The sequence below is a fragment of the Vipera berus genome (assembly GCF_964194415.1).
Source record: "Vipera berus genome assembly, chromosome: 4".
NCBI classification, from domain to species: domain Eukaryota; kingdom Metazoa; phylum Chordata; class Lepidosauria; order Squamata; family Viperidae; genus Vipera; species Vipera berus.
This window is the reverse complement of record NC_138206.1, coordinates 8,467,524-8,484,997: the sequence shown is the minus strand read 5'-3', so window position 1 is coordinate 8,484,997 and position 17,474 is coordinate 8,467,524. Positions and strand designations below refer to the sequence as shown.

Below are 17,474 nucleotides of genomic sequence, written 5' to 3'. Positions count from 1 at the left end.
AACTTTAGAAGAGAATATTTGTGGCTGAGGGTTAAATTGTGGCATCCTTAGTGCTCTCTGACCTTGGTTGTTTGCTTGCAGACATTTCATTATCTGACTAGGTAACATCATCAGTGCTGGGCTAGCAATGCCAGGTCCTATTAGCACTGATGATGTTGGGAAATGAAAGGTCTGCAAGAAAACAGCCCTGGTCAAAGAGCACCAAGGACCGCCGCGGATTCTAACTTTCATACAGGCATCCCTTGTGATTCTATTTTGTAGTGCATCAAACAGAATAATTAATCCATCTCTTCCTGAAGGCAGTTCTGCTGTGAACGGATGCGGTTTATATGGCACACGTGCTAACATCGGATATAATGTAGTGGGTCCGACGCAAGGAAGAGACGCCAGCCGGAGTACGTGTTCAGCTCTTTATTGGGGGGTAGCGTACTGAGGAACGAGGGTTACCTGGCCTCCTTAAATACCTAGCCAGGTAGGTGTCCAGCCAATGGGGTTGGCCCTAGGTTTCCCGCCGAAACTAGGTTTCCCGCCAAAACCGTTCAGGCCAACGCCCCCTGGTGGCTGTTGCTATGCCGATGCCTGCATTGGATACATAACATCGGATGTTTTTGCATTCACAACAGTTGGAGATTTAACCATTTTCTTCTTTTCGCTTTTAGAGTTAGATCATGCTGGGGAGGGGTGGGGAATGTACATGAGAGTCCAGCTAGACATAATAACACAGAATCTAGCATGAGAACCAAGGTTGTTGAAATAAGAGATAATAAAGAATTGGCGGGCTGGAGAACTGGCGGGCTGGAGAACTGGCCCAGGCTTCAAACTAATTGGGGGATGTGATTTATGACTGTTAATTGAAGGAGGGAACTGTGCTTTGATGCTATGTGCTCAGGGGAGCGGAACTCAGATTTTGGCTTCGACTATGCTAGTGCTGATGCTATGCTACTCAAATAAAGATTCTTTAAGGTAAACAATGCCTCGAAGTTCTTTCGAAGAGTTCCATTTGTTGGAACCATGACAACACATTTTAAAAGAAAAGTTTGATGACCAGGTTTGCTAGCCTAGAAGTGAAGTGTCAAATGTCACACTTGAGATTTTGTTCCAAACTGTAGTTGATTAGGATGAACTGCTCTGCTTCTAATAGGCGAACATTAAAGCAAAGTACAAGATGATTACTTTTTTTTTTCCCCAGCAATCTTATTTTGACTGGAAAACCTCAGGTGAAGTTTAGGATTTATATGTCCTTTTGAACAAGGATAAAGCACGCCGAAACACTTTTTTTTGAGGGATCCAGTCTGAAGCAGTGTGCAACTTTGCCAGCTGGGAACTTAGAGACAAATTTGAATCAATACTGATAGACTAGAGAAAGTAAGCAGAAAGCAAGCAAATAAAAATGAATGTGAAGTTGTTGTTTTTTTTTTATTTTGGAAAGTAAAAACAAAAGAGACTGGGATAGTGAGATGCCAAGATGTGTCTATACATACAAAGATCAGAATACAGGTTGTCCACAACTCACAACCATTTGTCTAACAGACAGTTCACAGTTACCATGACACTGAAAAAAAGATTTTGGGATTGTCATTTGCAAACTTCTTAAGGACATTCTGGCAAACTTAGTCAAGGGAGGAAGCGAGATGTGCTTAATGATGACATGTTTCACTTAACAACTCCAGAGATTTCATTAACAGTCGTGGCAAAAAATGTTCCAAAATGGGGCAAGACTCAATTTAACATCTGCCTTGCTTAGGAATGGAAATTTTGGACTCAGTTGTGGTTGTAAGTCGATGGATAGAAACTAATCAAGGAAAGAAGCAACCAGGAATTAAGGAGAAACTTTCCAACAGTCAGGACAATTAACCGGTGGAACAGCTTGCCTCCAGAAGTTGTGGGTGCTTCATCACTGGAGGTTTTTAAGAAGACACTAGACAGTATTCAGGTCTCAGATCCGGGCTGTCAACTTTCCAGGTGACATCAGCTTCTCTAACCGCTGAGCCACCCCCCACCCCCACCCCCCATTTTTATCTATAACTTATCTATTTTGCTTTCAGGAAATGAGCAAAAATCATATTTAGGAAATGTATATGTGTTTTTCTGGGCCACATTTCATAAAGCAAGATTAGTAGTTAGTGCTTTCAGAAAATTGGACTCCGTGTTCTCTCTGTAGATTTCAAAGTGTTACTGGAAAGGTCAGCGAGTAAAATATTTCTGTCATTATTAAAGGTGAAGGACCATTAAATTGCAAGGGTTGAAATAATGGCCACTTTTGAAAAGCTTCCTGGAGAATTTATAGAATACATGGCTTTGGACTCGTCTTGCATTGGAGTTAAAAGCAAAATTTTACATACATTTCAGGAATAAGCTTGGACAAAAATCCTTCCTTCCTTCCTTCCTTCCTTCCTTCCTTCCTTCCTTCCTTCCTTCCTTCCTTCCTTCTTTCCTTCTTTCCTTCTTTCCTTCCATTTCTCCTGTCCATCCTCTCCTTCCTTCCTTCCTTCCTTTTCCTTCCTTCCTTCCTTCCTTCCTTCCTTCCTTCCTTCCTTCCTTCCTTCCTTCCTTCCTTCCTTCCTTCCATCCATCCATCCATCCATCCATCCATCCATCCATTCGTGGTCATCTAGCCAGCATGACTATGCATCAATGGTGCATAAAATGCTGATACCTTCCCACAAAGTGGTTCCTATTGATCTACTTGCATTTGCATGATTTTGAACTGCTAGGTGGTCAGGAGCTGGAGCAAGGAATAGGGGCTTACCCCATTGTGCAACTCTCGGGTCTCAAGCCCAGGCTGTCAGCTTTCTAGCTGACAAGCTCAGCATCTTGAACTGCTGAACTATTGGGCCCCTTTCCATAACATTCTATGTCCATTCTGGTACAGGTAGACCTCAACCGATGACCGCAATTGAGCCCAAGATTTCTGTTGTTAAGTGAGACAGTTGTTAAGTGACTTTTGCCCTACTTTACCATCTTTCTTGCCACAGTTGTTAAGTGAATCACTGCAATTGTTCAGTTGTTTAAGTGAATCTGGTTTTCCCACTGACTTTGCTTGTCAGAAGTTCGCAAAAGGGGATCACGTGACCCCGGGACATAGCAGCGGTCATAAATACGAACCAGTTGTCAAGCGTCCGAATTTTGACCACATGATCATGGGGATGCTGCAAAGGTTGTAACTGTGAAAAACGGTGCTAAGTCCCCTTTTTCGATGCCGTTGTAACTTTGAACAGTCACTAAATGAACTGTCGTAAGTCAAGGACTACCTGTATAAGCCACGATGATTTATTTATTTTTTTGCAAATGAAACAAATTATATCATTTGTTTTGATGATGTCACAATACACCAGTTTCCCTGGAAACATCTAAAGGTCTTAGCGTGATGCCCTGGTTTATAGTACATCCTCCTCCTCCCCCCCCCCCCGCTCCTCCTCCTCCTGTAATTCTGCCTTTTTACACTTACTGAAACAATGGTTAAACCTCACAAATTCTTTGAAGTCCAGGCCATTACATTTCTTTTGGCCAAATCTCACCGAGTTTGGATAATATGAAGTAGCAATTGAGTTGTCTTGTTATCTGTTTGTTACCCAATTCTTTTAAAGTTACTCTTTCTAGGAAAAAAACAACAACATTTTTTTAATCTTTGACGTCTGGAATTTTGTTGTATTTCTCCTTGACATAACAGTAATGCTCCTTTCACAATGTTGCGGTTTAACTAACCTTGAAAAGGTAATGGCAATTACAGGAACAATATCACGCTATTATACACAATGGGACTGATCCATGTATGAATGGGATGTTTCTTCAAAACAAGCAGCAATCAACTTCTATGGGAATCTGATTGCTCATTAACCAGAATGATGGCTGACAGCTCTAGATACAGCTGAACTTTATGCTTTATAGTGCAAAAATCAGATGCTGCAATCCTCAGTATGAAAAACAGTCATAACTCACTTTTTTCATAACAGTCATAACTCACTTTTTAACTATACAAATGGTTGTAAATTGAGGGTTAACCTCTATTGCAGGGGTCTTCAAACTTGGCCCTTTTATGACTTGTGGACTTCAACTCCCAGAATTCCTCAGCCAGGCACATGTGCCTGGCTGAGGAATTCTGGGAGTTGAAGTCCACAAGTCATAAAAGGGCCAAGTTTGAACACCCCTGCTCTATTCGGTAATAGCTTTAGGAAATCTTCAGGTTGTGTTCCTCAGCATGTTGTAGAAGTGGATGTATAAAAGGGTATGTACAGTCTACCATCTTTTAAACTGCCAGAGCTAGAGAGATTTATATTTATGTATTATTTATCCATCATATTTATGTAGCTGCCCATCACACAGAATATTGACGCTACATGGCACAAAGTAAAGAACACTCATACAACCAAACTATTAAAACAGGTACAATGAAAAACATCAACAATATTTGTAATAGCAAGACCATTTTAACTGATAAAGGTAAAGGTTCCCCCGCACATGTGTGCTAGTCGTTTCCAACTCTAGGGGCCGGTGCTCATCTCCGTTTCAAAGCCGAAGAGCCAGCGCTTGTCCGAGGACGTCTCTGTGGTCATGTGGCCGGCATGACTAGACGCCAAAGGCTCACGGAACGCTGTTACCTTCCCACCGTAGTGGTCCCTATTTTTCTACTTGCATTTTTACGTGCTTTCGAACTGCTAGGTTGGCAGAAGCTGGGACGAGTAACAGGCGCTCACTCTGTTATGCAGCACTCTGGATTCGACCCGCTCGGCGTCCTAACCCACTGAGCCACCGCGTCCCTATTTTAACTGATATTAAAAACCAAAGAAGCCATCTCATTTGATCACCGTTTCCAAGCCTGCTGACATAGCCAGGTTTTGAGGGCCTTCTACAAGGATACCAAGGATAGGGTCATTTTTCAGGTAGGGAGGAGATGATTTAATTTTTTTTAATTTTAATTTTTAATTTTAATCCCATTTATATCTTGCCCTTCTCCGAAGACTCAGGGCGGCTTACAATTTAAAGCACAAATCAATGTGCTTAGCAATAGCCTTCATTCTATGTATATGCCTGCTTATTAGGGCTTTCGCGCCCCCCAAGCGGCATTATTACAAAGTCAGCTTATTGCCCCCAACAATCTGGGTCCTCATTTTACCTACCTCGGAAGGATGGAAGGCTGAGTCAACCTTGAGCCTGGTGGGACTCGAACCTGCACTAATTGCAGGCAGCTGGTGTTACTTAAGGAGGCATTAGCCCAGTGCTCCACCAAGGCTCCACGGAGTGTATAACAAGGTAGGAAATTTGCTACCAGATGAAACTATGAACAGGTATCGGTGTTAAATTACATTAATCCTCGTGTAGGTCGTTTTACGTAATTTCTACACCTGTGTGCACCAATTGGATTCAGTTCCAAGTAGATGGCTTGAACCTCATAAGAAGATCTTGGTGGATACACCTGATGAGTCCCACTATGAATGAAACTAGTCATGTATTGTCTTCTGGTGATCAATGTCATCAAAAACACCAAGTAAGATACATACTGGGCAAAAATAGAGAAATTTCCCCTCCCTCCAGCGGATGATGGTGTAAGCTACATAAAACCTCATCTATCACACCTTATCATGAAAAAAGATGTTGAGAGTTTGGAAAAAAATCAGAGAAGAGCAACTAAGAGGATCAAAGTCCTGGAGACTAAAACATACGAAGAATGGCTGCGGGACTTGGCTTTGGCTAGTCTAAAGAAAAGAAGAAATAGGGGAGACACAATAGCAGTGTCCCAGTATCTGAGGAGCTGCCACAAGGCAGAGGCGGGGCAGGTTGTTCACTAAAGCACCAGAGCGAAGGATGAGAAACAATGGTTGGAAACTAATCAAGGAGAGAAGCAACCTGGAACTCAGGAGAAACTTCCTGACAGTGAGGACAATCAACCAGTGGAACAGCTTGCCACCAGAAATCGTGGGTGCTCCATGAGCATCTCCTGTTTTAGAACAGAATTCCCCAAACTTTTTGGCTTTGTGGACTGGTGGAATGGGGGGGGGAAAGAGGGGATGATTCCATATGAGCGGATGGCAAGTACTCAGGTGCAGCTCCATTTGAGTGAGTGGCGTGCACGTGCACCCGCCGCTTACACAAATGGAGCATTGCATGCACACGCTCGCACACTCGTTACACAAATGGGGATGCCGTGCATGTGCTCACCGTTTCTGCGGCCCGGTTACAAACACCTCATGGCCCACTAGTGGTCTGTGACCCAGAGGTTGGGGACCCCTGCTTTAGAAAGTAAGCCTCATGTTCATTCCCAAACTCTTGCTGATCTAATATTTCTGCAAAAGTCCTTAAACTTCCAGCAGTCCTTGAGAACACATCGCAGACAATAACATTCAAGCAAGCAGTTGAGGAATTCACATTGGCTTGGGGGAAAAAAAATCTGAATTACTACTTTTCATCCTCTCTTTACCTGAAAATAGAGGGGGGGGGAACCTGATTCTGACTAAAATGTAGCATATGATTACGTTTGGTTGCATAGTCAGCAAGACATTTAGTCTAGATTTGGCATTTTTATTCACTTGTCCAATCCTTCCCAAAGGGCAGACGTTGTTCAATGGTCTTACAAGTATCATCATGGTTCTAGGCTTACACCCATCTGTGTAGTGACCATTAAAAGTTACAATGGCTCTGAAAAAAGTGACTTTTTTCAGAGCCCTTGTAACTTTGACCCGTCCCTAAATGAACCGTTGTAAGCTGAGGACTACCGTACCTACATTTGTTTAAATTCTGAAGTCCCAGAGCACTTTAACCTTTTCATGCTATATTACTTTGTCTGTTTTGTGATCCCATCAGTTCTTGCTTGCAGGTAAACAGTATTTCTTGCAGATCTTCCAATGCACCATTGGTGCTAGTTTGTCATTCCGTTGTTGTTAGTCAATCTGTGTGATCTTCTTGCAGCAGCTAAACTACCGTGTTTTCCCGAAAGTAAGGCTTACCCCGAAAATAATCCCTAGCTTGATTTTGGAGGGTGGGCCTAATATAAGCCCTACCCCCAAAATAAGCCCTAGTTTTGGGGGTGAGGCACACACTTAAAAATCAAACTAGGGCAGGGGGTGGGGGTGTGGAGCTTCCCCACCTGCCCCACACCCACTTCACTTGCAGCCAGGCCTCTCCTCACTGGCCCACTTCTTCGTCTGAGGCCTCTTCTGCAGCCAGGCCTGCATTACTTAGTCACAGGGCTTTCCAGAAGGTCACTGCAGCCGAGAACCGAGCTATGGATTGAATCCATACCTCGGTACTCGGCTGCAGAGGCCTTCCAGAAATTGCAGGCTGGAATGCAGTTGCAGAATGAAGCTACTCCTTCAGCTGCAAAAGAAGTGGACCGGCTGGGCGGGTTGTCGGTGTTGTAGGTGAGTATAAAAAACACCTCCCAAAAATAAGACCAGGTGCTTCTTTTGGAGGTAATATATATATATATATATATATATATATATATATATATATATATATATATATATATATATATATATATATATATATATATATATATATATATATATATATATATATATATATATATATATATATATATGTAGATCTAGAGTCTCGGGTTTCTTCCCGCGTTCCTTTCATCTTCAGAAAGTTGTGGCGACGTTTCGACGAAATCCCATCCGTCATCATCAGGCCGGAGTGTTCCTCCTGCTGCTTCCAGGAGCAATGCGTGGTCTGGCTGTTCCTTTCCTTCCAACTGCCGGTGGGGCTGTGTTCTGACTTGGTGGAGGCGTGGCTGCTTTCTGATTGGGTGGGGGTGTCCTCCGATTGGGTGGAGGCGTGGTTGTCTTCTGATTGAGTGGAGGCGTGGCTGTCTTCTGATTGGGTGGATGCGTGGTTGTCTTCTGATTGGTTGGAGGCGTGGCTGTCTTCTGATTGGGTGGGGTGTGTTCTGAATGGGTGGGGGTTTTTGTTGTGTTGTAATATCCTGAGTGTTGTGATTTGGTGTCCTGAGGAGTGGGCTGTGTAGTGGCCTCCAGAGCTTTGGTTTGGCTCCGAGTTCGAGGACCTGCTATGTATCTCTGGTATGGGTCAGTCAGGTTCGTGTGTGCGTTCTTCTGCTTGGGTGATGGCACTTTTGCTTGACTTGTTCTGTCTTCTGTGTGGGGGAGTTTTTGTTCTGGGTGTGGATGAGTCTTGCTGGGGCTGGTGGCATTTGGGGTTGTTTGTTGGTTTTTTAAATCCTTGTTTGCTGAAATTCGTTTCTCTATCAATGCTGGTTTCCAAATGTCATGTAGGCGGGAGGTGTCGTCTCGCTTGTTCATACTGTCTGGGTGTTTTTCTATTTCAATGGCTTCTCTGATTATTCTGCTATTGAGATGTTCTATTTTGGCGATTGTTTTTGTACCTTCAAAATTGATGTTGTGTCCCGTAGTGTTTATGTGTTGTACTAGTGAAGATGTGTGATCTTTCTTCTGTACTGAGTTCTTATGTTCTTCTACACGTACCTCTATTCTTCTGTTAGTCTGTCCGATGTATGTTGCTGGACAGGAGGCGCATGGGATTTGGTATATGCCCTGGTTTTCCAGTTCTATTTTGTCTTTGGGATTTCTCAGGATGGTTGATATCTTTCTGTCAGTGTTAAATGCGGTTTTGATGTTATGTTTGCGTAGTACTTTACTGATTTTGTCGGTTGTTCCTTTTATGTAGGGCAAGATGGCTCGTCCGTTGTTCTGTTCTTCTTCTTGGATGTTTTTCTGTTTCGGAGTCCCCTGCTGAATCATATTGGTGATTTTGTTTTTTTGGAACTTGTTTGCTGTCAATATGTCTGTCAGGGTGTGTAGTTCTGTTTGTATATGTGTTTCATCCGCAAGGCATCTGGTTCTTGTTATTAGTGTTTTGGCTACTGAATTTATTTGTGCTGGGTGATGATGTGATTGCGCATTGAGGTAACGGTTGGTGTGTGTTTTCTTTCGGTAGACTGTGTGTCCTAGGGTGCCGTTTTGTTTTTTGTATATAAGTACATCCAGGAAAGGTAACTGGTTGTTTGTTTCAATCTCCATGGTGAATTTTATTTTGGGATGTAGGCTGTTCAGGTGTGTCAGGAAGTTTTCTAGCTCCTTTCTTCCGTGGGGCCAGATCACGAAGGTGTCATCCACATATCTGAGCCACAGTTTTGGTTTGTTTGTAGTCTTTTCCAGAGCGTTAGTTTCAAATTCTTCCATGAAGAGGTTGGCGATAACTGGTGATAGAGGGGATCCCATTGGTGCGCCTTCTATTTGTTTGTATCTCTGGCCTCTGTGTATGAAGTATGTGTTTGATAAGCAGTGTTCTGCTAGTTCTATAATATGGTTTGGTGGTTGGTATTTGCTTCTTATTGTTGATAGAGCTTCTTGGACTGGCACCTGGGTGAATAGTGATACCACATCGAAGCTGACTAGCAAGTCTTTTTGGTCTATCTGTAGATTTTTCACTAATTCTATAAAGTGGTATGAGTTTTGGACATATGAAGCTGCCATTTCTGCATGAGGTTGTAATTGTTTTGCTAGGTATTTAGCTAAGTTTTGTAGTGGTGAGCCTATAGAACTTACTATGGGTCTTAGTGGGATTCCATCTTTGTGTATTTTGGGGAGGCCATATAGTTTTGGGCATCTGGATGACTTCTCCCTAGGAATGATTGTTTGTTGGGTTTCTTGGCTTATAGAAGTTGATTTTATCTTTTTCTTGGTGGTCTTTTCTAGATAGGTTGTGGGATCTGTATATATAGGTTTGTATGTAGTTTCTTTGAGTAAGTTGGACAGTTTCTCTTCATAGTCTGATGTGTCCATTACCACTGTAGCATTGCCTTTATCTGCTGGTAGTATGATTATGCTGTTGTCTTTTCTTAGGTTTTGCAATGCTACTTGTTCTTCTTTTGTTAGGTTGCTTTTGGGTGGTTTGCTTGTGCATAGGATGTGGGTGACTTCATGTCTGACTGTTGCACCAAAGAAAATTCCCACAGAAACCATCATATGTGGAGTTGAAACCAGCTTAACTAAACTCAATGCAGATGAAGCAGACCAAGTCAGACATGAAGTCACCCACATCCTATGCACAAGCAAACCACCCAAAAGCAACCTAACAAAAGAAGAACAAGTAGCATTGCAAAACCTAAGAAAAGACAACAGCATAATCATACTACCAGCAGATAAAGGCAATGCTACAGTGGTAATGGACACATCAGACTATGAAGAGAAACTGTCCAACTTACTCAAAGAAACTACATACAAACCTATATATACAGATCCCACAACCTATCTAGAAAAGACCACCAAGAAAAAGATAAAATCAACTTCTATAAGCCAAGAAACCCAACAAACAATCATTCCTAGGGAGAAGTCATCCAGATGCCCAAAACTATATGGCCTCCCCAAAATACACAAAGATGGAATCCCACTAAGACCCATAGTAAGTTCTATAGGCTCACCACTACAAAACTTAGCTAAATACCTAGCAAAACAATTACAACCTCATGCAGAAATGGCAGCTTCATATGTCCAAAACTCATACCACTTTATAGAATTAGTGAAAAATCTACAGATAGACCAAAAAGACTTGCTAGTCAGCTTCGATGTGGTATCACTATTCACCCAGGTGCCAGTCCAAGAAGCTCTATCAACAATAAGAAGCAAATACCAACCACCAAACCATATTATAGAACTAGCAGAACACTGCTTATCAAACACATACTTCATACACAGAGGCCAGAGATACAAACAAATAGAAGGCGCACCAATGGGATCCCCTCTATCACCAGTTATCGCCAACCTCTTCATGGAAGAATTTGAAACTAACGCTCTGGAAAAGACTACAAACAAACCAAAACTGTGGCTCAGATATGTGGATGACACCTTCGTGATCTGGCCCCACGGAAGAAAGGAGCTAGAAAACTTCCTGACACACCTGAACAGCCTACATCCCAAAATAAAATTCACCATGGAGATTGAAACAAACAACCAGTTACCTTTCCTGGATGTACTTATATACAAAAAACAAAACGGCACCCTAGGACACACAGTCTACCGAAAGAAAACACACACCAACCGTTACCTCAATGCGCAATCACATCATCACCCAGCACAAATAAATTCAGTAGCCAAAACACTAATAACAAGAACCAGATGCCTTGCGGATGAAACACATATACAAACAGAACTACACACCCTGACAGACATATTGACAGCAAACAAGTTCCAAAAAAACAAAATCACCAATATGATTCAGCAGGGGACTCCGAAACAGAAAAACATCCAAGAAGAAGAACAGAACAACGGACGAGCCATCTTGCCCTACATAAAAGGAACAACCGACAAAATCAGTAAAGTACTACGCAAACATAACATCAAAACCGCATTTAACACTGACAGAAAGATATCAACCATCCTGAGAAATCCCAAAGACAAAATAGAACTGGAAAACCAGGGCATATACCAAATCCCATGCGCCTCCTGTCCAGCAACATACATCGGACAGACTAACAGAAGAATAGAGGTACGTGTAGAAGAACATAAGAACTCAGTACAGAAGAAAGATCACACATCTTCACTAGTACAACACATAAACACTACGGGACACAACATCAATTTTGAAGGTACAAAAACAATCGCCAAAATAGAACATCTCAATAGCAGAATAATCAGAGAAGCCATTGAAATAGAAAAACACCCAGACAGTATGAACAAGCGAGACGACACCTCCCGCCTACATGACATTTGGAAACCAGCATTGATAGAGAAACGAATTTCAGCAAACAAGGATTTAAAAAACCAACAAACAACCCCAAATGCCACCAGCCCCAGCAAGACTCATCCACACCCAGAACAAAAACTCCCCCACACAGAAGACAGAACAAGTCAAGCAAAAGTGCCATCACCCAAGCAGAAGAACGCACACACGAACCTGACTGACCCATACCAGAGATACATAGCAGGTCCTCGAACTCGGAGCCAAACCAAAGCTCTGGAGGCCACTACACAGCCCACTCCTCAGGACACCAAATCACAACACTCAGGATATTACAACACAACAAAAAACCCCACCCATTCAGAACACACCCCACCCAATCAGAAGACAGCCACGCCTCCAACCAATCAGAAGACAACCACGCATCCACCCAATCAGAAGACAGCCACGCCTCCACTCAATCAGAAGACAACCACGCCTCCACCCAATCGGAGGACACCCCCACCCAATCAGAAAGCAGCCACGCCTCCACCCAGTCAGAACACAGCCCCACCGGCAGTTGGAAGGAAAGGAACAGCCAGACCACGCATTGCTCCTGGAAGCAGCAGGAGGAACACTCCGGCCTGATGATGACGGATGGGATTTCGTCGAAACGTCGCCACAACTTTCTGAAGATGAAAGGAACGCGGGAAGAAACCCGAGACTCTAGATCTACACATACAGACACCCGCGAGAATCTACGAAAACATATATATATATATATATATATATATATATATATATATATATATATATATATATATATATATATATATATATATATATATATATATATATATATATATATATATATATATATATATATATATATATATATATATATATATATATATATATATATATATATATATATATATATATATATATATATATATATATATATGGGAAAACCCGGTAGGTAGATCCCTATTTCTTCATCTTCACCGCAGAAGCAGTGTGAGGCCAGAATTAACCCCTCTTCAACTTTCCTGCTCTTAGCCATTTACCTATCTTTTCTTTAATAATAATAATAATAATAATAATAATAATAATAATAATAATAATAATAATAATAATAATAATACCCTTGACCGAAGATCGGTACACTCCTTCTATCTGGGATGGTCGTCCTCTTCCACCGAGCGCGCAGCTTCGGGAGGGACGCACATGGAGCGGTGAGGGAGGAAGGGGACACCCGCCTAGCCAGCCAGATCAGCCGAATCAACCCTGGCGATCAATGGGGTGACAGATGTCGCAGCCAGATCGCCCTCACATCCAATAATAATAATAATAATTTTATTTGTATACCGCCCTTCTCCCGAAGGACTCAGGGCAGTGAACAGGGCAACATATAAAAGTACAAAGATACAAAAGTTAAAAAAGAATTAAACAAAATGCCCAAGCTAAAACAATAAATAAATATATTTAAAACAACAATAAAATCCCAACCCATCCCCCATCAGGCCAGGCTGGCTTGTTCGAACAAATAAGTCTTCAGATCGCGTCGGAAGGAGCGAAGATCGGGCGCCATCCGGAGCTCAACTGGCAACCGATTCCATAAATCCAGGGCGCCCACAGAGAAGGACCTCCCCCTGGGGGCCACCAGACGACATTCTCTGACTGGTGGCACCCTGAGGAGGCCCTCTCTGTGGGAACGCACAGGGCGGAGGGAAGTTGATGCCGGCAGCAGGTGATCCCTAAGGTACTCCGGACCCATGCCATGTCCCAACTCACTTCAGAGAGAGTTGTTGTCCATGGAGATTCTCAGTCACCCAGGTCATACTTATCCCAAAGGTGCTTTTTCCCAAGGCAACTGGACTTTCTTGTTTTCCTTTGAAGACATTTCGCTTCTCATCCAAGAAGCTTCTCCAGCTCTGAACTGGATGGTGGAGAATGGAAGGATTTATATTCCTTGCAGACAGCTGGTCGTTTGCATTCTTTCAGAGAGTTGTTGAGGCCACTTGGAGGTTTATCTGTGTCCTCAGGGTCACCTGAGTGCTGCAAATGGGTGTGGAGCCTTCTTGGATAAAACTCCAGGCGGCCTCAATGACTCTCTGAAAGAATGCAAATGACCAGGTGTCAGCAAGGAGTATAAATCCTTCCATTCCCCATCATCCAGTCAGAGCTGAAGAAGCTTCTTGGATGAGAAGCAAAATGTCTTCAAAGGAAAATAAGAAAGTCCAGTTGCCTGCTAAAAAAGCACCGTTGGGTTCACAGAGCTGTTGCTATGGGGAAAAGTGGGAAGAGGAAGGAGTACTAGATATGTTTGCTGCCTTTTGCTATTTATAAAAAATAATAAAAGCAGGATATAATAAAAGTACCAAATTCACTCAGAGTTCTCTAGTTAGGATGTGTAAACAACAATATGCTGCTGTAGGCTAATCCATTTACCTCTTTGGAAATAGCCAATATAACTACAGGTAGCCCTCGACTTGTGACCACAACTGAGCCCCAAATTTTTGTTTATTTTATTTTTATTTTATTTTATTACATTTATATACCGCCCTTTCCCTGAGGACTCAGGGCGGTTTACAGGGAGTTAAAAAAAAACAGCGATACAAAAGTTAAAACCAATTTAAAAAAGATTAAACAAACCCTGTGCAATTAAAAAACCCCGAATTAAAATAAATTTCTCCTCAGCCTGGGCCCGAGAGCTCAAAGAGCCAGGTCTTCAGGCCCCGGTGGAATGATCGGAGGTCGGGGGCAGTCCTCAGCTCCACTGGCAGCTGGTTCCAGAGGGCAGGCGCCCCCACTGAGAAGGCCCTATCCCTGGGTGTCACCCGCCGGCAATCTCTTACCGGTGGGACCCTGAGCAGACCCTCCCTGTGGGAGCGCACTGGGCGAAGGGCATTTGATGCCGGCAGCAGGTGTTCCCTCAAATACCCCGGACCCAGGCCATGTAGGGCTTTATAGGTGATAACCAGCACCTTGAATTTCACCCGGAGGGCAACCGGAAGCCAATGCAGCTCGCGGAGTAGGGGTGTTACATGGGAGTATCGGGAGACCCCCATTACAACTCGCGCGGCCGCATTCTGCACCAGTTGAAGCCTCCGAGTGGTCTTCAAGGGCAGCCCCATGTAGAGAGCGTTACAGTAGTCCAAACGGGAGGTCACGAGCGCATGAGTAACTGTGCGTAGGGCGTCTCGGTCCAGGTAGGGACGCAACTGGCGCACCAGGCGAACCTGTGCAAAAGCCCCCCTGGTCACGGCTCCTATGTGATCTTCAAAATTGAGCCGTGAGTCCAGGAGGACGCCCAAGTTGCGAGCCCTATCAACGGGGGGTAACACCTCACCCCCCATCGTTAGAGGTGGAATAGTCTGGTTAGCCCGAGATGCCGATATGCATAGCCACTCAGTCTTGGCGGGATTGAGACGAAGCCTGTTTCTCCCCATCCAGACCTGAACCGCCTCCAGGCACCGGGGCGAGGGCATCACTGGGTTGGTTCGGGGTGGAGAGAAAAAGTTGGGTATCATCAGCGTACTGATGATACCCCACCCCGAAACCAGTGAAACATTTCTTAAGTGAATTTTGCCCCATTATACGATCATTTGTGCCACAGTTGTGAAGTAAATTGCTGCTTTTTGCTTCTCAGAAGGTCGCAAAAGGTGATCATATGACCCCAGGACACTGCGACTGTCGTAAATACGAGTCAGTTGCGAAGCATTTGAATTTTGATCATATAACCATCGGGATGCTGCAATGGTTGTAACTTTGCTCTTGTAACTTTGTACGGTCACTAAATGAACCGTTATCAGTCGAGGACTACCTTGCAGATTCGTATTTCGAAATGAAGCACTTGGTCATCATGGTTTTAATACGTGTTTGTGAGCTTTAATAATCTCCTGACCAAGTTTGAATAGCTACATAAAGAACTGCTTAGCAGTGAGTAACCTCTGTTTTGCTTCTCCGCTTGTGTTTTGAACCGTGTTCAAAAAATCCCCCTTGTGTGTAGGAGGAAATTGTGAATCAGTTCTCTGCATGACATTGGCCTTTACAGCAGTTATTAATGGTAGACAATTCTTTTGATTCCTCACATTGTGTGAACAAGATATTCCCTGATGTCATTAGCAGCGCTGCGTTCACTGCTTTTTCATTTGTTACCCTGCGCCCTCCATTGATAAAGGCAATCCGGTTATTGCCATGGAAGCTGTTGATCTTCAGTATAACAATGGAAGGATGGAATTTATCCAAGCCATGCTGGGGAAAGAGTATTAGAAATTGTTTGTGCCGTACCACTGAGCAGATTCCTTACCTGATGCTACGGGATTTTTATTCAGGAAGACAAAACAAGTCTTTTGACTTTGTTCAAAGTTAAGAGGCTTTCAGATAAGGGAACAGTTGGGTATTTCTAGTCTAATGAAGAGAATTGGGTATGTGTAGTTTAATGAAGAGAAGGACTAGGGGTGACATGATAGCAGTCTTCCAATATCTCAGGGGCTGCCACAAGGAAGAGGGGATCAACCTATTCTCCAAAGCACCTGAAGGCAGGACAGGAAGCAACAGATGGAAACTAAATCAAGGAGAGAAGCAACCTAGAACTAAGGAGAAACTTCCTGACAGTTAGAACAATGAACCAGTGGAACATCCTGCCTCCAGAAGCGCAGAATGCTTCAACACTGGAAGTTTTTAAGAAGAGACTGGACAGCCATTTGTCTGAAATGCTATAGGGTTTCCTGCCTGAGTAGGGGGTTGGACTAGATGATCTCCAATTTCCCTTCCAACTTTATTTTTATGATGATGATGATGATGATGATGATAGTACTGATAGAAGAGAGTAGCTCAGGGTTGAACTGTGGGGCCCTTGATGCTCTCTGAGGTTGGTGGTTTTCTTGCAGATGTTTCATTACCAAACGAGGTACCGTGTTTTCCTGAAAAATAAGACCAAACTGGAAAATAAGCCCCAGCGTGATTTTTCAGGACGCTCGTAATATAAGCCCCACCCTAATGATAAGCCCCAGTTAAGATCATCAGCCAGACGGATGCTTTTATTGTCGTATTTCCCCCAAATATAAGACCTGGTCTTATTTTTGGAGACACACAGTAACTAGTGCACTCCAAAGGGCAACTGTACTTTCTTGGGGGTTTTTTCCCCCCCTTGAAAACATTTAATGTAGATGGGCTCTTTGACTCCTCTTTCAAACCAGTGGTCCTCTGTGTCCAGAATGTGGACTTTGCTGTCTTCGAAAGAGTGGCCTTTGTCGTTTAGGTGCATATGGACTGCTGAATCTTGTCTTCCTTGTTCTCCTATGTTATGCCATGCGTTTGTGGACTGGTTGTTTTGTTCCACCAGTGTACAGATCTGCAGATGTCTCTCTGCATCGCACCGCACATACCACGTGGCTCAATTTGTGTCTGGGTGGTTTATCCTTGGGGATGAACCAGCTTCTGTCTTAATATATTCTTGGGTTTAAAGCAGAGGTCCCCCAACCTTTTGGGCACCAGGGACCGGTTACGTGGAGAGAGGTTTTTCTGCGGACCAGAGGGGGTTTGGCTTTGTGTGCTACCTACATCCCACGGATGGGGCTTTGCTTGTTTGTGCAGACCAGTTGCTGGCATGCCGTGGCCTGGTACCAATCCATGGACCGGGGGTTGGGGACCCCTGGTTTAAAGGGTGCACATATGCTGTGTTGGTTGAAAAATCCTCCTCAGCTTTGCAGATATCCCTGCGATGTATGGAATAACAATTTTGCTTTGTTGGTTGCTCTTGTCTTTGTCTGTTACGGAGTTGCTCACGCTGGGTCTTTTTCTGGATTTGATGAAGGCCCTGTTGGGAAAGC

The 17,474-nt window shown here is 43.5% G+C and overlaps 1 protein-coding gene across 1 annotated transcript in view; it reads left to right on the top strand.

Annotated features, from left to right (window-relative positions):
- DLG2 (discs large MAGUK scaffold protein 2) overlaps nt 1–17,474 on the top strand; it is a gene marked incomplete at both ends in the record, with an annotated part of 1,167,883 nt that overhangs the window by 585,128 nt on the left and 565,281 nt on the right. The window lies entirely within an intron of this gene.